Source organism: Somniosus microcephalus, chromosome 5 (genome assembly GCF_052327205.1).
Source record: "Somniosus microcephalus isolate GS21.2 chromosome 5, FLI_Smic_1.0, whole genome shotgun sequence".
Taxonomy (NCBI): Eukaryota; Metazoa; Chordata; class Chondrichthyes; order Squaliformes; family Somniosidae; genus Somniosus; species Somniosus microcephalus.
The window spans coordinates 90523235-90544699 of NC_140991.1; the positions used below are offsets into that span (position 1 = coordinate 90523235).

The following is a 21465-nucleotide window of genomic DNA, read 5'->3' on the forward strand; positions in this document are numbered from 1 at the left end:
GCTGCATCCGCCAGGTGACCGAAGCACTGTTCAGAAGGAGAAGCCAATTCATCTCCTTCCCCATGGCCCTGGAGAGCCAGCATCAGCGCGCATTGGGATTTTCCAGACTCGGGGAATTCCCCTTGGTGCAGGGCGCCATTGACTGTACGCATGTGGCTTTGCGGGCCCCTCTGGAGCATGGCGAGCAGTATCGCAACAGGAAGGGCTACCATTCTCTGAATGTGCAGCTGGTCTGTGACCACAAGCAGCGCATCATGGCAGTCAATGCCAGCTTCCCAGGCAGCAGCCACGATGCCTTTATCCTGCGGCAGAGTACTGTGCATGACATGTTCCAGGCACAGCCTCCCCCAAGAGGATGGCTACTCGGGGACAAAGGCTATCCTTTGTGCACCTGGCTCATGACCCCGCTCCGCGCGCCCAGGACCGCTGCTGAAGAGGCCTACAACGAGAGCCATCAAACCACCCGCAACATCATCGAGCTAACTATTGGGGTCCTCAAGCAGCGGTTCCGCTGCCTTGATCGCTCCGGAGGAGCTCTCCAGTATTCGCCGGACCGGGTCTCCCAATTTGTGGTGGTTTGCTGCATGCTACACAACCTGGCTATCCGCAGGACTCAGGCACTGCCACCTGACGTTGGACCAGCACCTCAGGAGGAGGAGCAGGAGGAGCATGAGGAGGAGGAGGAGGAGGAGGAGGAGGAGCAGGAGTACGTTCCCAGGAGGGAGCGACCAGGGCCAAGGGCCGCACGACGCCACCTTATTACACGGTACTTCTAAGCCCCCTGTCAGGGAATGGCCAGGGGCCATGAGGGAAGATGAATGCAGCCGCTCCGCAAGCCCTCAGCCGGCGAAGCCAACAAACACTAAGAAGAACAACCATGGAGACTGCATGAATAAAGATAATTTTTTATTACACAAAAATGAAAAGCCCTTCCCACATGAATCCCCAAAAACAATAAACGGGCCCCACAAAAAGCCCAACAAACGACTCACTCCCACAAACTGGGGAGGAGCCACTCCACCTTTATTGAAACCGGGCCTCAACGTCGGCCTAACGCAAAAAAAAAGCCCTCCAAAAGCACAACCATGGGCAAAATAAAGATGGCCACCGCCATATTAAAGGAAAGCTGGCCACACCCTCTACTGAGTGGCCCGCGAGGGCGAGACCTTGGCCAGCATTTTGCCTCCCCTGCCCTGCCTGCTGCTCCTTCGCAAGCTCTGCCCAGTGGCTGCTGCGAGGCTGGGGGAAGGCGCCTGAGGCTCAGATGCCCTTCCGCCAGATGCCGCTGGGGGGCGGCCTACACGGCGTTTGGGCCTCGAGGGGCCGTCTCCTGAGTGGCGCACCTGAGCCTGGCCACCATCAGCTGCAGCCGCTTGCCCTTGACGCCCCAGAGGGGGAATGGCGGCGACGGATGGCGCAATGTGGGCCAGCTGGCGTCTGGGATGCGCTGGCTGGTGCTGTGGCGCGGTGGCACTCGGCCGGGCCCGCACTGCAGGATCCGCAGCAATCAGCCGACGGCCGGCTTGCTGGGATGGTCCAGCGCGGCGCCTGCCCTGGCGATGCCTGCCTGAGACAGCGCGTGTGGCAGCAGTGAGTGGCCCTGTGGTCCTGGTGTGCGCGCGCATCACATCCGCCAGGGTCTTGACGGCATCAGTTAGCATGCGGCCAGTCGCGGCAGTTGCTGCCCCGAACTCGCGCACACTGGTCGCCAGCGACTCGATGGCCTCAGGCATGCGCCCCACCACGCTCATGAGCTCCGTGTGGCGCCGGTCCGAGTCATCGGCCATCTGATCCAGCTTCCGCACCTCCTCCGAAGTGAAGGTGTCCGGACTGGAGTCGCGACTCTCCCGCTGGCATAGTGGTTAGCACTGTTGCCTCACAGCACCAGGGACCCGGGTTCGAATCCGGCCTCGGGCGACTGTCTGTGTGGAGTTTGCACATTCTCCCCGTGTTTGCGTGGGTTTCCTCCGGGTGCTCCGGTTTCCTCCCACAGTCCAAAGATGTGCGGGTTAGGTTGATTGGCTATGATAAATTGACCCTTAGTGTTAGGGGGATTAAATACGTGGGGTTACGGGGATAGGGTGGGATATGTGTTGGTGTAGGGGTTACAGGGATTGGGTGGGATATGTGTCGGTGCAGGCTCGATGGGCCGAAATGGCCTCTATCTGCACTGTGGGGTTTCTGTGATTCTGTGAGGGGGCCGAACTAGGGGACCCTTGCCGCGTTGGTGACGGCGAGTGTGCCGAGCAGCAGCACTCCCCTCTGATCCTTCCCCCCTTTGGGGGGAAGGCCGCGGGCCACGCGCACGGCTGCTGGGTGGCTGGACGCCACTGGTCCCAGAAGCTGCATTGCCCTGCAACAGTTCCTCCAGGCACTCGTCCAGTGAGGAGGTGTCGAGCATTTCCTCCTCTCCTGCGGGACGTGACTGTTCCCCCGAAGGTCCGGCTTGCTCCTCCTCCTCCTCCTGGTTGGAGGTGCTGTCACTGGCAGCCTCAGGGTCCTGGTCGTCACCAGCTGAAAGCAGGAATGCACAAGAGTAGCTTCAGAGTGAGGAGACGGCGTCAGCGAGGGAGTTAGGACTGGTGGGATTCAGCGCATTGGTGGGACAGTGGCAAAGGAGGTAGCTCGGATGGGCCAGTGCGACGCGAGAGGGCCAAAAGGCGAGGTCCTTACCATTGCCGGGCAGTGGAGGGTCGGATACACCGCACGCTGTGGGGACAATCACACGGGCTCCCATGAGCACACACACGCGCTCCTCCAGCCGAGTGAGCTTCTGCAGCTTGGCGCGGCCACCCCTGGCACGGGCCTGGCGATTAAACGCTACTTTAGCCTGCAAGAGAAAGGACGGGCTGTAAGTGCGCAGTGAAGCCCTGATGTAGTGTGCACTGCCTCCCATGGTGGAATAGCTTGGACAGAGTGAAGCCCTGATGTACTGTCCACTGCCTCCCATGGTGGAATAGCTGGGCCAAAGTGTAGAGTGCCGAATGGCCATTTGATGCTCATGACTGTCCCAATGCTGCTGGCTGAGGGCTGGCCAAAAGGACTTTCAGGTCCCTTTGCCCATCATGTCAGGTGTACATGCAAGAATGAGGAGGAGACTGGAAAGGCTACTCACCCTCACAATCCTGGTCAGATCGTTGTATTTCTTACGGCATTGTTTGTGGGTCCTGGGGGCCTCGCCGGTGAACGTCACCCTCTGGGCGATCTGCTTCCAGGCTTTGGTGTAGTCGTGGTGGGTTGGATTCCTCCCACTCTCTGGAAACAAGATCTTGCGCCTCACCTCCAGAGCTGTGACCATTATGTCCAGATCACCCTCTGAGAAGCGCAGGGCACGCTGACGGGCCTTCTCTGGCGTTGCCATGACTCCCTGGGGCTGAGCAGTAGTGTTGAGGCCTCTTTGCAAGGCTGCAGTGTGCAGGGCGTGGCAGCAGACCAAGTTGTCCCTTCCCCCTTTAAGAGCTGGTCGGCACCACGGGGTCTGCTGTCAGTGCAAAAATGACCGCACCCGTGCTGCGCCCCGCCTGGGCGCTATCCCTCTGGACCGCCGGCTTAGCGCCTAAAGAGATTAGTGGAACGCCTCTTTTAGCGCTCCACCAACCTCTTAGGGCGAAGCCACTGAATTCCCGGCAACGGGGCGCTACTTTGGGGCGGGCGCTAACTTCGGGCGGGCGCTAAGGTTAGCGCCCCAAAACTGCCTATACTGAAAATCTAGCCCCAGATTTCAGCTATCAAACACTTCTGGGTGATATCTATGTTACAAAGATTTAGCGTATAATAAATTGCCTTCATCTTCTTTACTTTAACATTCCACTTGTGAAGGTCCTTAGCAGCAGAGAGCAGCAAATTCTGTCGGTGTTTTTCTGTCTGGACAAGTATCTGTTAGAAAAATGAAAGAAATATCCTTATTATAATTAAAGATTATTTTTGATGCACGTGACCTCGCCAGTCTAAATTTAAAAAAGCACATAGTTACATTATGAACTATAGATTGCACCACAGAAAGATTACTTTCTTAATGCTCAAACCAATCACAACTCAAGAGACCAGAGCAAATATCAGGTAGTGCATTGGAGAATATTTATCAACTGGCCAAAGCCCAATTACAGCATGCAACCTGTCGCTCAACTGCATACGAAGGGACAATGACCAGATTTGTTTTTCTGTTATATTAAAATGAAATGAAATCAAAGGTACAACAAAAATCTAAAGAAAAACAGCTGCAAATTATTTTCACTTTTGACACCTTTAACACTGCTGAAAAACTGATATTTAGTTGGATTTGTTGTCAAGGTGATTTTGTGTGTTTATTGGACAGTTACATTGTCATTCAGAATTCTCTGCCTAAATTTGATCAATCAGCTGTCAGTCAAACTGAATGTCAAATCGAAAAAGAAAATGTACATTTTATTAACTTTGCTTACACTTTGTTATTACAGAAATTATTTATTTAAATAGTAAAATGCAATGGACATCAATCAATGTGAAATAAAATGTCAGTAATATTGGCCCAGAAATTCGGGTCGGGGGCTTCCCGCAGGTGCAAGCCCCCGACCTGTACTTACCTTGCGCGCCGGCCGTTGAGCTGTGGGCCCCCGTGGAATTCCGATCCGGGGCCTGGTTCAGCTGCCGGCGCACAGTGCTTGCGTATCCCAGGGGTGCAGTTAGTTCAATGCATCCCCTGGGATCACGTGGGCCATGGGGAGCCAATCGGAGCAGGGAATGCTCCATTCATAAGTCTGACAGGAAGTGCTGTCAAGACTTATAAATACTATGGCCCCAAAATAGCACTAAATCTTCAAATAAATTTTAAAAAACATCACATTTTTTAAATAAACTATAAATTACATGAAATAACTATTTTAAACAATAATTTAAATTTTTGAAAAAAATAATTTTATTTTCTAACGGGGCTAAAAATAAACTTACCTTGCTTTAAAGTATTTAAAAATAATAAACCTGTGGAAAAAATGTTTTAATTTTAATTAATTCACCACTTACCTTGTAAAAAGCAGGCCTTACGCCTGCTTTTTACATTTCTAAATTCTGCAGGCTTACGTTCCCGGGAAAACCTGTAAAAAAGACTGAAGTTCGATGCGCATGCGCAGCCCCTCCTGCGCACGCGTTCGACCTCTGAACCCCTTCGTTCAGAGGAACGGAAGTGCCGGTTTCCCGCGCATGCGCAGTGCATGCAGGAAGCTGGCACTTCCATTGGGCCTATGGGTGAGTACCCCGTGCGTACTCACCCATGGAGACCCGAATTTCTGGGCCAATGTAATTACAAATGCCCTGGTTCAAGAAGAAAACCCCACTGGTAAATTACAATCCTTCAATTTTTGCTGAAGCAGACTCCTGTGCTAAGGAGAAATGTCAAACAGTGAATTATATACTCCGGAGATTTAGCTGGTTAACACCTGAGATGATATTGTCAGAAGATACTAAATATTTTTGGTTCAAACTTAATTGTGGAAAAGTTGTACCAACAGCAACTATAGGAATGAAACAGTAAGGGCTAGATTTTCAGTTGCTTGCGCCAGCAGTTAGCGCCTTAAGAGAAGTGATTTTTGGGCGCTATGCGTGTAGCGCCCGGGCGCAGCGCAGTTTGCGCCCCGCCCCAAATTAAGTTGCCCGTTAGCGCCGGCGCAAAGTTTAGCGGCCGCCCGGATGCGCGCGCAGAAAATGACGTCACATCCTCGTGCAACGCCCTTTGGCCGCCCCGAATCCAAACTTCAGTCGGACCGCCCCATTGTGCGGCTGGCGTCCAGAGCGTTTGTAAAATGGAACGCAACACACCCTGGGGAGCGCAAAGTAAAGGGCACTCCTCCTGCAGTATAAAAGGCAGTCTGCATGTGTTGTGTGGAAGGATCCAGTGTGTTGTTGTGAACGGTGTATTTATGTTTCCGGCCACCAACCAGTCCTCCTCCACCTCCACCTCCTCCTCCTCCTCCACCTCCTTTCCCCCCCAGAGTCTGCCTTTGAAAAAAACACATGCACCCTTCCCCTTTAAGAGCTCACTGGCACCAGAGTGTCTGCCGTGCGCTGCGCCCGAGCTCGGGTGTTGCACTCTGCACCGCCGGCTTAGCGCCTAAAGATAGTAGTGGAACGCCTCTTTTAGCGCTCCACCAACCTCTTAGGGCGAAGCCACTGAATTTCCGGCAACGGGGCGCTACTTTGAGGCGGGCGCTAACTTCGGGCGGGCGCTAAGGTTAGCGCCCCAAAACTGTCTATACTGAAAATCTAGCCCAAAGTGTTTTAAACTTACAACAGGTCATTCAGCATTTGAAAGGGAAACATGGTAAATCTTTTTAGTGAGGCCCTTATGAGAACCCCGATGAAGAATCCCATCCAAAACATTAGCCAAGCTTTCTCTTTTAGATCATAATCCACTTGCTATGCATTCCGAATTTTTCTTTTCATAACAACCACAGAGGTCTAAGTTTTCCGCTTTATAGCTATATTTGCTTTTCTGCTTTTATTTTACTGTCTAGTATGCCAATTATATTCTGCACAAAAAAGGCAGTAAAATTAGAAAGTTTACTCATTCTTAGCAATATAGAAACATGCTTTGTGCAGTATATATAATAGATGTTCAAAATATAATTTTTTTATACTAGTGGGCCTGAATTTGTGGTCGGGGCTTCCCGCGGGCGGATGCCTCCGATCATCAAATTTTCGACACATTTACCTGGTGTTCCGGGAGATACAGAGGCTTGCGATCCTGGGCCTCTCCTGGTAGAAATGCGTAGAGGCCCACGTAGCCCAGGGGTGCATGCGGTTCACAAGCGCCCCTGGGATCACGTGGGCCAGCCCAACCAATGAAAAAAGGAAATCCCCATTCATACTTCTGACAGTTCCATATGTATGGAACTGTCATAAATATGAATGGGGATGACTTAAAAAATACACGAACACATGAAATAAAAAAACATTACATATATAAAATTAATTAGAATGGCATTTAATTAAATACTTTAAACAAATTTAATTTTTTGAAAAAAATGTATGGGCTAGATTTTCAGTACAGACAGTTTTGGGGCGCTAACCTTAGCGCCCGCCCGAAGTTAGCGCCCGCCCCAAAGTAGCGCCCCGTTGCCGGAAATTCAGTGGCTTCGCCCTAAGAGAGTGGTGGAGCGCTAAAAGAGGCGTTGCACTCCTACCTTTAGGCGCTAAGCCGGCGGTCCAGAGGGATAGCGCCCAGGCGGGGCGCAGCACGGGTGCGGTCATTTTTGCACTGACAGCAGACCCCGTGGTGCCGACCAGCTCTTAAAGGGGGAAGGGACGAATTGGTCTGCTGCCACGCCCTGCACACTGCAGCCTTGCAAAGAGGCCTCAACACTACTGCTCAGCCCCAGGGAGTCATGGCAACGCCAGAGAAGGCCCGTCAGCGTGCCCTGCGCTTCTCAGAGGGTGATCTGGACATAATGGTCACAGCTCTGGAGGTGAGGCGCAAGATCTTGTTTCCAGAGAGTGGGAGGAATCCAACCCACCACGACTACACCAAAGCCTGGAAGCAGATCGCCCAGAGGGTGACGTTCACCGGCGAGGCCCCCAGGACCCACAAACAATGCCGTAAGAAATACAACGATCTGACCAGGATTGTGAGGGTGAGTAGCCTTTCCAGTCTCCTCCTCATTCTTGCATGTACACCTGACATGATGGGCAAAGGGACCTGAAAGTCCTATTGGCCAGCCCTCAGCCAGCAGCATTGGGACAGTCATGAGCATCAAATGGCCATTCGGCACTCTACACTTTGGCCAAGCTATTCCACCATGGGAGGCAGTGGACAGTACATCAGGGCTTCACTCTGTCCAAGCTATTCCACCATGGGAGGCAGTGCACACTACATCAGGGCTTCACTCTGTCCAAGCTATTCCACCATGGGAGGCAGTGCACACTACATCAGGGCTTCACTCTGTCCAAGCTATTCCACCATGGGAGGCAGTGCACACTACATCAGGGCTTCACTCTGTCCAAGCTATTCCACCATGGGAGGCAGTGCACTCTACATCAGGGCTTCACTCTGTCCAAGCTATTCCACCATGGGAGGCAGTGCACACTACATCAGGGCTTCACTGCGCACTTACAGCCCGTCCTTTCTCTTGCAGGCTAAAGTAGCGTTTAATCGCCAGGCCCGTGCCAGGGGTGGCCGCGCCAAGCTGCAGAAGCTCACTCGGCTGGAGGAGCGCGTGTGTGTGCTCATGGGAGCCCGTGTGATTGTCCCCACAGCGTGCGGTGTATCCGACCCTCCACTGCCCGGCAATGGTAAGGACCTCGCCTTTTGGCCCTCTCGCGTCGCACTGGCCCATCCGAGCTACCTCCTTTGCCACTGTCCCACCAATGCGCTGAATCCCACCAGTCCTAACTCCCTCGCTGACGCCGTCTCCTCACTCTGAAGCTACTCTTGTGCATTCCTGCTTTCAGCTGGTGACGACCAGGACCCTGAGGCTGCCAGTGACAGCACCTCCAACCAGGAGGAGGAGGAGGAGCAAGCCGGACCTTCGGGGGAACAGTCACGTCCCGCAGGAGAGGAGGAAATGCTCGACACCTCCTCACTGGACGAGTGCCTGGAGGAACTGTTGCAGGGCAATGCAGCTTCTGGGACCAGTGGCGTCCAGCCACCCAGCAGCCGTGCGCGTGGCCCGCGGCCTTCCCCCCAAAGGGGGGAAGGATCAGAGGGGAGTGCTGCTGCTCGGCACACTCGCCGTCACCAACGCGGCAAGGGTCCCCTAGTTCGGCCCCCTCCTCCCCAGCGGGAGAGTCGCGACTCCAGTCCGGACACCTTCACTTCGGAGGAGGTGCGGAAGCTGGATCAGATGGCCGACGACTCGGACCGGCGCCACACGGAGCTCATGAGCGTGGTGGGGCGCATGCCTGAGGCCATCGAGTCGCTGGCGACCAGTGTGCGCGAGTTCGGGGCAGCAACTGCCGCGACTGGCCGCATGCTAACTGATGCCGTCAAGACCCTGGCGGATGTGATGCGCGCGCACACCAGGACCACAGGGCCACTCACTGCTGCCACACGCGCTGTCTCAGGCAGGCATCGCCAGGGCAGGCGCCGCGCTGGACCATCCCAGCAAGCCGGCCGTCGGCTGATTGCTGCGGATCCTGCAGTGCGGGCCCGGCCGAGTGCCACCGCGCCACAGCACCAGCCAGCGCATCCCAGACGCCAGCTGGCCCACATTGCGCCATCCGTCGCCGCCATTCCCCCTCTGGGGCGTCGACGGCAAGCGGCTGCAGCTGATGGTGGCCAGGCTCAGGTGCGCCACTCAGCAGACGGCCCCTCGAGGCCCAAACGCCGTGTAGGCCGCCCCCCAGCGGCATCTGGCGGAAGGGCATCTGAGCCTCAGGCGCCTTCCCCCAGCCTCGCAGCAGCCACTGGGCAGAGCTTGCGAAGGAGCAGCAGGCAGGGCAGGGGAGGCAAAATGCTGGCCAAGGTCTCGCCCTCGCGGGCCACTCAGTAGAGGGTGTGGCCAGCTTTCCTTTAATATGGCGGTGGCCATCTTTATTTTGCCCATGGTTGTGCTTTTGGAGGGCTTTTTTTTTGCGTTAGGCCGACGTTGAGGCCCGGTTTCAATAAAGGTGGAGTGGCTCCTCCCCAGTTTGTGCGAGTGAGTCGTTTGTTGGGTTGTTTGTGGGGCCCGTTTATTGTTTTTGGGGATTCATGTGGGAAGGGCTTTTCATTTTTGTGCAATAAAAAATTATCTTTATTCATGCAGTCTCCATGGTTGTTCTTCTTAGTGTTTGTTGGCTTCGCCGGCTGAGGGCTTGCGGAGCGGCTGCATTCATCTTCCCTCATGGCCCCTGGCCATTCCCTGACAGGGGGCTTAGAAGTACCGTGTAATAAGGTGGCGTCGTGCGGCCCTTGGCCCTGGTCGCTCCCTCCTGGGAACGTACTCCTGCTCCTCCTCCTCCTCCTCATGCTCCTCCTGCTCCTCCTCCTGAGGTGCTGGTCCAACGTCAGGTGGCAGTGCCTGAGTCCTGCGGATAGCCAGGTTGTGTAGCATGCAGCAAACCACCACAAATTGGGAGACCCGGTCCGGCGAATACTGGAGAGCTCCTCCGGAGCGATCAAGGCAGCGGAACCGCTGCTTGAGGACCCCAATAGTTAGCTCGATGATGTTGCGGGTGGTTTGATGGCTCTCGTTGTAGGCCTCTTCAGCAGCGGTCCTCGGCGCGCGAAGCGGGGTCATGAGCCAGGTGCACAAAGGATAGCCTTTGTCCCCGATGAGCCATCCTCTTGGGGAAGGCTGTGCCTGGAACATGTCATGCACAGTACTCTGCCGCAGGATAAAGGCATCGTGGCTGCTGCCTGGGAAGCTGGCATTGACTGCCATGATGCGCTGCTTGTGGTCACATACCAGCTGCACATTCAGAGAATGGTAGCCCTTCCTGTTGCGATACTGCTCGCCATGCTCCAGAGGGGCCCGCAAAGCCACATGCGTACAGCCAATGGCGCCCTGCACCAAGGGGAATTCCCCGAGTCTGGCAAATCCCAATGCGCGCTGATGCTGGCTCTCGAGGGCCATGGGGAAGGAGATGAATTGGCTTCTCCTTCTGAACAGTGCTTCGGTCACGTGGCGGATGCAGCGATGCGCGCCGTACTGGGAGATGTTTGCTATGTCCCCAGCAGCGTATTGGAAGGAGCCGGTGGCATAGAAGTTCAATGCCACCGTCACCTTCACTTCCACCGACAGAGACGTCCTGCACCTGAGCTTTGGCCGCAGATCTCGGCGAAGCAGGTGGCAGATCTCTGCAATCACCTCCTTTCGGAATCGGAGCCTTCTAACACATCGCGCGGCACTCATGTTTAGGTAGGAGCGCTGCTGGCGGTATAGCCTGACTGGGTAAGGCCTACGTGGCCGACGCCTGTAGCCCCCTCTGCCTCTAGCCAGGGCTGCCCCTCTCACAATGCGTCTGCGAGCCCTACGGATATGGCGCTGCAGCTGCACGTTGGCACCCCATGCAGCCCCCATCAAATCCTGGCAAACAGTCTAATTTCCAAATGGCCACTTGCAGCGCTATTGCCTGAGTCCAAAAATACCTGCCTCTTGCTGCTTGAAACCAGTTAGCTATCCTCCTTGTTGTGTCTCCAGAAATGCGTTGCACAAGACTGTTTTCTGAAAAAAGGATGGCCTTTATACTGGAGAGGACGTTCCCTTTAATTAGCGCCCCCCGGGGCCCGCGCTGGTTGTGTTGCGTTCCTTTTTCCAAACGCTCCGGCCGCCCGCCGCACAATGGGGCGGTCCGACTGAAGTTTGCAATCGGGGCGGCCAAAGGGCGTTGCACGAGGATGTGACGTCATTTTCTGCGCGCGCATCCGGGCGGGCGCTAAACTTTGCGCCGGCGCTAACGGGCAACTTAATTTGGGGCGGAGCGCAAACTGCGCTGCGCCCGGGCGCTACACGCATAGCGCCCGGAAATCACTTCTCTTAAGGCGCTAACTGCTGGCGCAAGCTACTGAAAATCTAGGCCTATATGTTTTAACGGGGTTAAATATAAACTGACCTTATTGGACAGGGTTTTTAATGTATAAGTGAGTGATAACATTATATTTTTCTATTTTTAAAACTCTTATGCTGGTAAAAGCAGGCCTCATGGTGTAAGAATTCCACGGCCTTTCAGCGGGCGAAGTTGGGCAAATAGCGCAACTCTCCACCCACAGAGGCCCTTTTCCTGGGGATGCAGAGGATCTGTCAAGAAGATTCTTGACAGATCGTAAGTGCCGGGTTTCAGCGCATGCGCTTCGCATGCCTAAACCCGGAACATGCGCGGCCCCTATGGGCGCGTGCGCACCTTGTATGCACCCGTAGGGGCCGCAAAATACGGCCCGTTGTTTCTCCAAGGGAAATGTAATAGTCTTTGGGCTAGATTTTCAGTTGCTTGCGCCAGCAGTTAGCGCCTTAAGAGAAGTGATTTCCGGGCGCTATGCGTGTAGCGCCCGGGCGCAGCGCAGTTTGCGCCCCGCCCCAAATTAAGTTGCCCGTTAGCGCCGGCGCAAAGTTTAGCGCCCGCCCGGATGCGCGCGCAGAAAATGACGTCACATCCTCGTGCAACGCCCTTTGGCCGCCCCGATTGCAAACTTCAGTCGGACCGCCCCATTGTGCGGCGGGCGGCCGGAGCGTTTGGAAAAAGGAACGCAACACAACCAGCGCGGGCCCCGGGGGGCGCTAATTAAAGGGAACGTCCTCTCCAGTATAAAGGCCATCCATTATTTCAGAAAACAGTCTTGTGCAACGCATTTCTGGAGACACAACAAGGAGGATAGCTAACTGGTTTCAAGCAGCAAGAGCCAGGTATTTTTGGACTCAGGCAACAGCGCTGCAAGTGGCCATTTGGAAATTAGAGTGTTTGCCAGGATTTGATGGGGGTTGCATGGGGTGCCAACGCGGAGCTGCAGCTCCATGTCCGTAGGGCTCGCAGACGCATTGTGAGAGGGGCAGCCCTGGCTAGAGGCAGAGGGGGCTACAGGCGTCGGCCACGTAGGCCTTACCCAGTCAGGCTATACCGCCAGCAGCGCTCCTACCTAAACATGAGTGCCGCGCGATGTGTTAAAAGGCTCCGATTCCGAAAGGGGGTGATTGCAGAGATCTGCCACCTGCTTCGCCGAGATCTGCGGCCAAAGCTCAGGTGCAGGACGTCTCTGTCGGTGGAAGTGAAGGTGACAGTGGCATTGAACTTCTATGCCACCGGCTCCTTCCAATACGCTGCTGGGGACATAGCAAACATCTCCCAGTACGGCGCGCATCGCTGCATCCGCCAGGTGACCGAAGCACTGTTCAGAAGGAGAAGCCAATTCATCTCCTTCCCCATGGCCCTGGAGAGCCAGCATCAGCGCGCATTGGGATTTTCCAGACTCGGGGAATTCCCCTTGGTGCAGGGCGCCATTGACTGTACGCATGTGGCTTTGCGGGCCCCTCTGGAGCATGGCGAGCAGTATCGCAACAGGAAGGGCTACCATTCTCTGAATGTGCAGCTGGTCTGTGACCACAAGCAGCGCATCATGGCAGTCAATGCCAGCTTCCCAGGCAGCAGCCACGATGCCTTTATCCTGCGGCAGAGTACTGTGCATGACATGTTCCAGGCACAGCCTCCCCCAAGAGGATGGCTACTCGGGGACAAAGGCTATCCTTTGTGCACCTGGCTCATGACCCCGCTCCGCGCGCCCAGGACCGCTGCTGAAGAGGCCTACAACGAGAGCCATCAAACCACCCGCAACATCATCGAGCTAACTATTGGGGTCCTCAAGCAGCGGTTCCGCTGCCTTGATCGCTCCGGAGGAGCTCTCCAGTATTCGCCGGACCGGGTCTCCCAATTTGTGGTGGTTTGCTGCATGCTACACAACCTGGCTATCCGCAGGACTCAGGCACTGCCACCTGACGTTGGACCAGCACCTCAGGAGGAGGAGCAGGAGGAGCATGAGGAGGAGGAGGAGGAGGAGGAGGAGGAGCAGGAGTACGTTCCCAGGAGGGAGCGACCAGGGCCAAGGGCCGCACGACGCCACCTTATTACACGGTACTTCTAAGCCCCCTGTCAGGGAATGGCCAGGGGCCATGAGGGAAGATGAATGCAGCCGCTCCGCAAGCCCTCAGCCGGCGAAGCCAACAAACACTAAGAAGAACAACCATGGAGACTGCATGAATAAAGATAATTTTTTATTACACAAAAATGAAAAGCCCTTCCCACATGAATCCCCAAAAACAATAAACGGGCCCCACAAAAAGCCCAACAAACGACTCACTCCCACAAACTGGGGAGGAGCCACTCCACCTTTATTGAAACCGGGCCTCAACGTCGGCCTAACGCAAAAAAAAAGCCCTCCAAAAGCACAACCATGGGCAAAATAAAGATGGCCACCGCCATATTAAAGGAAAGCTGGCCACACCCTCTACTGAGTGGCCCGCGAGGGCGAGACCTTGGCCAGCATTTTGCCTCCCCTGCCCTGCCTGCTGCTCCTTCGCAAGCTCTGCCCAGTGGCTGCTGCGAGGCTGGGGGAAGGCGCCTGAGGCTCAGATGCCCTTCCGCCAGATGCCGCTGGGGGGCGGCCTACACGGCGTTTGGGCCTCGAGGGGCCGTCTCCTGAGTGGCGCACCTGAGCCTGGCCACCATCAGCTGCAGCCGCTTGCCCTTGACGGCCCAGAGGGGGAATGGCGGCGACGGATGGCGCAATGTGGCCCAGCAGGCGTCTGGGATGCGCTGGCTGGTGCTGTGGCGCGGTGGCACTCGGCCGGGCCCGCACTGCAGGATCCGCAGCAATCAGCCGACGGCCGGCTTGCTGGGATGGTCCAGCGCGGCGCCTGCCCTGGCGATGCCTGCCTGAGACAGCGCGTGTGGCAGCAGTGAGTGGCCCTGTGGTCCTGGTGTGCGCGCGCATCACATCCGCCAGGGTCTTGACGGCATCAGTTAGCATGCGGCCAGTCGCGGCAGTTGCTGCCCCGAACTCGCGCACACTGGTCGCCAGCGACTCGATGGCCTCAGGCATGCGCCCCACCACGCTCATGAGCTCCGTGTGGCGCCGGTCCGAGTCGTCGGCCATCTGATCCAGCTTCCGCACCTCCTCCGAAGTGAAGGTGTCCGGACTGGAGTCGCGACTCTCCCGCTGGGGAGGAGGGGGCCGAACTAGGGGACCCTTGCCGCGTTGGTGACGGCGAGTGTGCCGAGCAGCAGCACTCCCCTCTGATCCTTCCCCCCTTTGGGGGGAAGGCCGCGGGCCACGCGCACGGCTGCTGGGTGGCTGGACGCCACTGGTCCCAGAAGCTGCATTGCCCTGCGACAGTTCCTCCAGGCACTCGTCCAGTGAGGAGGTGTCGAGCATTTCCTCCTCTCCTGCGGGACGTGACTGTTCCCCCGAAGGTCCGGCTTGCTCCTCCTCCTCCTCCTGGTTGGAGGTGCTGTCACTGGCAGCCTCAGGGTCCTGGTCGTCACCAGCTGAAAGCAGGAATGCACAAGAGTAGCTTCAGAGTGAGGAGACGGCGTCAGCGAGGGAGTTAGGACTGGTGGGATTCAGCGCATTGGTGGGACAGTGGCAAAGGAGGTAGCTCGGATGGGCCAGTGCGACGCGAGAGGGCCAAAAGGCGAGGTCCTTACCATTGCCGGGCAGTGGAGGGTCGGATACACCGCACGCTGTGGGGACAATCACACGTGCTCCCATGAGCACACACACGCGCTCCTCCAGCTGAGTGAGCTTCTGCAGCTTGGCGCGGCCACCCCTGGCACGGGCCTGGCGATTAAACGCTACTTTAGCCTGCAAGAGAAAGGACGGGCTGTAAGTGCGCAGTGAAGCCCTGATGTAGTGTGCACTGCCTCCCATGGTGGAATAGCTTGGACAGAGTGAAGCCCTGATGTAGTGAGCACTGCCTCCCATGGTGGAATAGCTTGGACAGAGTGAAGCCCTGATGTAGTGAGCACTGCCTCCCATGGTGGAATAGCTTGGACAGAGTGAAGCCCTGATGTAGTGAGCACTGCCTCCCATGGTGGAATAGCTTGGACAGAGTGAAGCCCTGATGTACTGTCCACTGCCTCCCATGGTGGAATAGCTTGGCCAAAGTGTAGAGTGCCGAATGGCCATTTGATGCTCATGACTGTCCCAATGCTGCTGGCTGAGGGCTGGCCAAAAGGACTTTCAGGTCCCTTTGCCCATCATGTCAGGTGTACATGCAAGAATGAGGAGGAGACTGGAAAGGCTACTCACCCTCACAATCCTGGTCAGATCGTTGTATTTCTTACGGCATTGTGTGTGGGTCCTGGGGGCCTTGCCGGTGAACGTCACCCTCTGGGCGATCTGCTTCCAGGCTTTGGTGTAGTCGTGGTGGGTTGGATTCCTCCCACTGTCTGGAAACAAGATCTTGCGCCTCACCTCCAGAGCTGTGACCATGATGTCCAGATCACCCTCTGAGAAGCGCAGGGCACGCTGACGGGCCTTCTCTGGCGTTGCCATGACTCCCTGGGGCTGAGCAGTAGTGTTGAGGCCTCTTTGCAAGGCTGCAGTGTGCAGGGCGTGGCAGCAGACCAATTCGTCCCTTCCCCCTTTAAGAGCTGGTCGGCACCACGGGGTCTGCTGTCAGTGCAAAAATGACCGCACCCGTGCTGCGCCCCGCCTGGCCGCTATCCCTCTGGACCGCCGGCTTAGCGCCTAAAGAGAGTAGTGGAACGCCTCTTTTAGCGCTCCACCAACCTCTTAGGGCGAAGCCACTGAATTCCCGGCAACGGGGCGCTACTTTGGGGCGGGCGCTAACTTCGGGCGGGCGCTAAGGTTAGCGCCCCAAAACTGCCTATACTGAAAATCTAGCCCTTTGTTTTTTATTAAATACGTGGGATAGTACAACAGAAACTGGCACTAATCCAGAAGATATTCAGTGCAGGTCAGCTCTTAAACGAAACAAATGTCAAGGCCACATTTTTTACCACATGAGCATTTATTGGCCCCTACATAGGAGTCATGCAGGTTATTGATTAAATATATTTATGTAGGGTAATCAATTTGGCAACAAGGACACTTAAGGGAGTACAGTGCCGTAGGAGGGAATTTATTGTTAGAGCAAAGAACTATTATTTTAAATTAAAAATATACAATTATAAAAATTCTGACCATTAGGAGAACTACTTTTGCTCCTGATATTTTCTGTGGGCTGGATTCGCAGATTCTCACTTGATAGACATCAACAATGAGCTGAGTCTCTTATTGGCAGCTTCAAAACAAAAGATCACTCTACTTTTTATTCCTTTATTATAGAACCATATAAATTTACAGCACAGAAAGAATCCATTTGGCCCATTGTATCAGTGCTGGCTCTAATAGCTAGAGCAAACGGAGACTAATCTAACTGCCCCACTCTCTCCCCAGAGTCTTATATCCTGAATGGACATTAATTGCTCGACTCAGTATCAGCTATGTCTGTCATCCATTCCTCCTAGAATCTACAAGTTTCTAAAATCGCTACAGGGTGTCACTTTTTGACTTCCATTATATTTTCAACCTTGGTGGTATCTTGCACTAGGGGCCCTGGGGCTAGATTTTCAGTATAGACAGTTTTGGGGCGCTAAGCTTAGCGCCCGCCCGAAGTTATCGCCCGCCCCAAAGTAGCGCCCCGTTGCCGGAAATTCAGTGGCTTCGCCCTAAGAGGTTGGTGGAGCGCTAAAAGAGGCGTTCCACTAGTATCTTTAGGCGCTAAGCCGGCGGTGGAGAGCGCAACACCCGAGCTCGGGCGCAGCGCACGGCAGACACTCTGGTGCCAGTGAGCTCTTAAAGGGGAAGGGTGCATGTATTTTTTTCAAATGCAAAGTCTGGGGTGAAACGGGGGGGGGGGGGGGGGGGGGGAGGGGAGAGAGGAGAGAGAGAGGAAGGAGGAGGAGGAGGAGGAGGAGGAGGAGGAGGAGGAGGAGGAGGAGGAGGAGGAGGAGGAGGAGGAGGAGGAGGAGGAGGAGTGATTGGTTGGTTGGTGCCCGGAAACATAAATAGGCCGTTCAGAACAACACACAGCTTACTTCCACACAACACATGCAGAGTGCCTTTTGTACGAGTGCCCTTTAATTTGCGCTCCCCAGGGTGTGTTGCGTTCCATTTTACAAACGCTCTGGACGCCAGGCGCACAATGGGGCGGTCCGACTGAAGTTTGGAGTCGGGGCGGCCAAAGGGCGTTGCACGAGGATGTGACGTCATTTTCTGCGCGCGCATCCGGGCGGCCGCTAAACTTTGCGCCGGCGCTAACGGGCAACTTAATTTGGGGCGGGGCGCAAACTGCGCTGCGCCCAGGCGCTACACGCATAGCGCCCGAAAATCACTTCTCTTAAGGCGCTAACTGCTGGCGCAAGCAACTGAAAATCTAGCCCCTGGTGTTTTGCCTAAGTTTCTCTACAATATATTAAAAACTGTAGGTGAGTCACCACATTCCACACAATATGTGTTATGCCTGTAGATGGCGCTGTGATAGGTGTTTTCAATATTAAATATCATGAAACGTTACATCCCACAAGAATACCATGCAATTTGAAACTTTCGATGTGCCTTTATGCATTTCCACTCCTTTGCCACAGGCTGGCTCTGCATCAAAAAAAAAATTCTTTGTGAGCTGTAATGCTTATTCATGTAATGCTTATATGCAGATTTATTGCAGTAAATATTAATTTTACCTAAGCCAAAATGTTGGTCTCACTGAAGTATCCATGCAGCCTCTGGTACTGATCTGGAGTCCTGGTCAATGTTCAAAGTGTTCATCTAGACATTTACCAATTCATAGTTTTGATAATGAAGCAAAGTGCGCCACCAATAGACTGAGATGGGATAATAAAAATATCACTGCTCCACGGTGTCCTATGGCTGTACCCCTGGTTGAAGGGTCTGTCAGCACTCCTCTGCTGCCCATTGAGTATGTTTCCTGACCTGGGGCCTTCCCCCACTGAGGTCAATAAGTGAATGCATAAGGGTGATGAGTTGATTTATTGATGTCATTAGATGGATAGATGTATAAAGTTGGATGGAAAAGTTTGCTTTGTAGTGGCTTTTTTTTCAGCATTGTGGCCAAGAGGACATTGTGATGGTCAGTAACAGAGGGAAGGTAAGGTTTAGGACAAATGTTGAAAGGGGAATTGGGGTTGTGGTCACTGGTACCACAGGCGGATGATTCCATCCTGGATATCCTGGCCAGAAAGGGGCTGTCTGGGTTGCATCCTTCCTTCTGCTTCCTTCTCTTCTGTTTCTTCCTCTTCGACTTCCTTCTCTTCTATGTCTTTCTCTTCTGCGTCTTCCCCTTCTGCGTCTTCCCCTTCTGCGTCTTCCCCTTCTGTGTCTTTCCCTTCTGTGTCTTCCTCTGCCCTCTGCAAGTGAACACTGGAAATCTGAAATGACAGCATAAAATACTGGAAATACTCAGCAGGTCAGGCAGCATCTTGACCTGAGACATGAACTCTATTCCTCTCTCCACAGATGTTGCCTGACCTGCTGAGTATTTCTAGCATTTTCTGTCTTCTCAGAGGCCTTCCCTTACCATCCGGGGCCTTGCAAGCATTCAGCAGCACTCCCTACACACTTAAAAAACTTTTAACATGTATTGCAGCAAGCCACTACTTCAATAAAATCAAAAAAATCCAGTCCAAAAGCTTAAATGCAAACTTAGCTGAAAACTGTGCGTGTCCCTTGAAGAGGTGCTGACAGTGCCTCTGTCAGTGCGCGCTGACTAACATCACCTCTCCCTCATTTAAATTTGCAGGGCCATTGATCTTACCGGCAGCACTGCTGGGCCTTGGAAAATGGTGGATGCCGTGGCCACCCTCTTTAAGCTACTTTTTACCGGTAACGGGTGGCTTTAAACCCCCAAATTTTTAGCCCTGGGACTTTCACATGGGGATAAGGTAAAAGCTGAAATATCATGAACAAACATTAAAAAGAAATTAAGGGGGAGAAATTCGGTATCGCCCTGTATGGGGCGCAATTATCGGCTGGACACAAAGTTTAGCGCCTGGCGTTAATTATCACCCCCGACTGCAAACTTGGCTTCTATCACCCTTGGAGGTGATTGGAGCGCTAAATCAGGCGCTACACACCTCTCTTAAGGTGCTAACGCCGAGGAGCGAGGCGCTACCTCAGAGCGCTGGCGAAGCTCATGTGATGTCAGTTAGCAATGGAATACAGACACACTGGCGCCGGCCAGTTCTTAAAGGGGTGGGTCAATCTTGCTCTCCATTCCACACCCTGCTCACTGCAGCCTTGAATCTCGGCCTGGAGAGACCTGTACATCGATTCTGCTGGAAAGAACAATGGAGAGACCCAGGGAAAGAGTTCAGAGTGCAGCCCCCATAGTCTCTTCTAAATCGATGCAAGGAAGGTCAAATCAAAATTAACCTGCAAAGTGCTGCTCAGTACCCAAAACTCCTTCACACAGCGTTGAATCTCTCCAGGAGTCTCTCTGTCTCTCAGAATGCGTGGTGCAAAAATGTCGCTGACAAAAAAAGGCAGGAAGCGGCCACCTTTAAATAATGTTCCCCCAGTCCCTTCCCGACTGCAAAACGTTCCCCTCTACCTGTTGTTGCTAGTGGCAGGCGGTAAGGCAGTGGGCGCCACTCAATATCCAGTCCGGGGTGCTACCGAGGCATTGCACGCTCAACTGACATCACGATCTGTGGGCGCAGGAGATTGTAGTGGTAGTGTTTAGTGCCGCCGCAAAATGTCTGGTCAATTGCGTGAGTGGCGCAAACATCACCATGCCCGGGTGCTAGTTGCTTTGCACCCCGTTAGTGCTCTCTTAGGGCGCTAATGGGAGGCACATAGCAACCGAATTTTCCTCCTAGTTTTTAAAAAAATTATAATTTTTATCATAATGGAGAAAGTTGACACTCGACAAATATAAAAATTAGTTTTTCAGGGCCAGAACGGTTGTTTAGCAGTCAATATGCAGTTAAAGCTCCAATTATACCCATTCCAACAAGACTTAACATTTAACAGCGATATTCGCGTGGAAAAGATGAAGGTTCCATCAATTCCACTAATTTCACTGATTGCCGGCTATGGGGTGGGGGTTGCGGGGGGTGTTGGGCTCCACAGCACAGTCTGTGTGAGCAGTGAATGACTGACCGCAACTTCAGGATTTCCGCATTTAGATGCGCCTGCGCTAAATCCTGAAGTTATGCTCAGTTTCAGAGGGGTAATGACGCCAAATGCTGACAGTTCACCGTCATTACCCACCGCAAAATCTGGGCCTTCATCTCACAGTTAGATCATTTTAGAAAAAAAGATTTTCATGTTAGTGTTTAAAAAACCCAGCTTCCCTATAGTACTATTCATCTTAAACACGTGGCTTGCCAAACGGATTTCAAAAGCACAAGAAGAAAATGGAAAACTGATTAAAAAGACAGTTTTGATTATATAACAATAAAATAAGGTTCTTGTACTTGAAGTGTGAGACTGCTTATTGAAGAAAAAAATAGTGCTTCTAGAATAGTTTGCAGATTTTGAAACTCAGTTACTGAACGGAAGAGTAAGAAAGGTGAAAGAAGATTATTGGATTTGTTTTATCAGGATTATGTCGGTGATCTGATTTGGCCTCATTAGCTCATTACTGACAACAGCAGAGTTTATGATATAACGGCAGATTATATCAGTGGACCACCCCACAACTCAGAGGATCTCTTTCTGATTACTGTACCATGTTCAAGGAGTTCCTTAAAATGTATGAATAGTTCATGTCTTTTTTGTAGAAAATCACGCCATTAAAATTCCCAGTTTTCCTTTTTTACACAATATTCATGACCAATGACACCATACAATAAATAGTTGTTAGCTCATTTTAAATGGAATAAATTCTATAATCCAGGTCTTACCAACAACGGAAAAAAAAATTCAAACACTTACGTGCTAGCACTCAGTGGGACCAAGCACCAGCTGTAACCATAGCAACGTGCACCTAATAACTCTTCTTGAATCTTTCTATGGTGTCAGTACCACAAACAAAACATGTTTTTAGTACACAATGTAACAGT

General features: G+C 53.4%; 1 pseudogene; it reads right to left on the bottom strand.

Annotated features, from left to right (window-relative positions):
* LOC147117198 (V-type proton ATPase 116 kDa subunit a 1-like) overlaps nt 1-21465 on the bottom strand; it is a 261476-nt pseudogene that overhangs the window by 130315 nt on the left and 109696 nt on the right.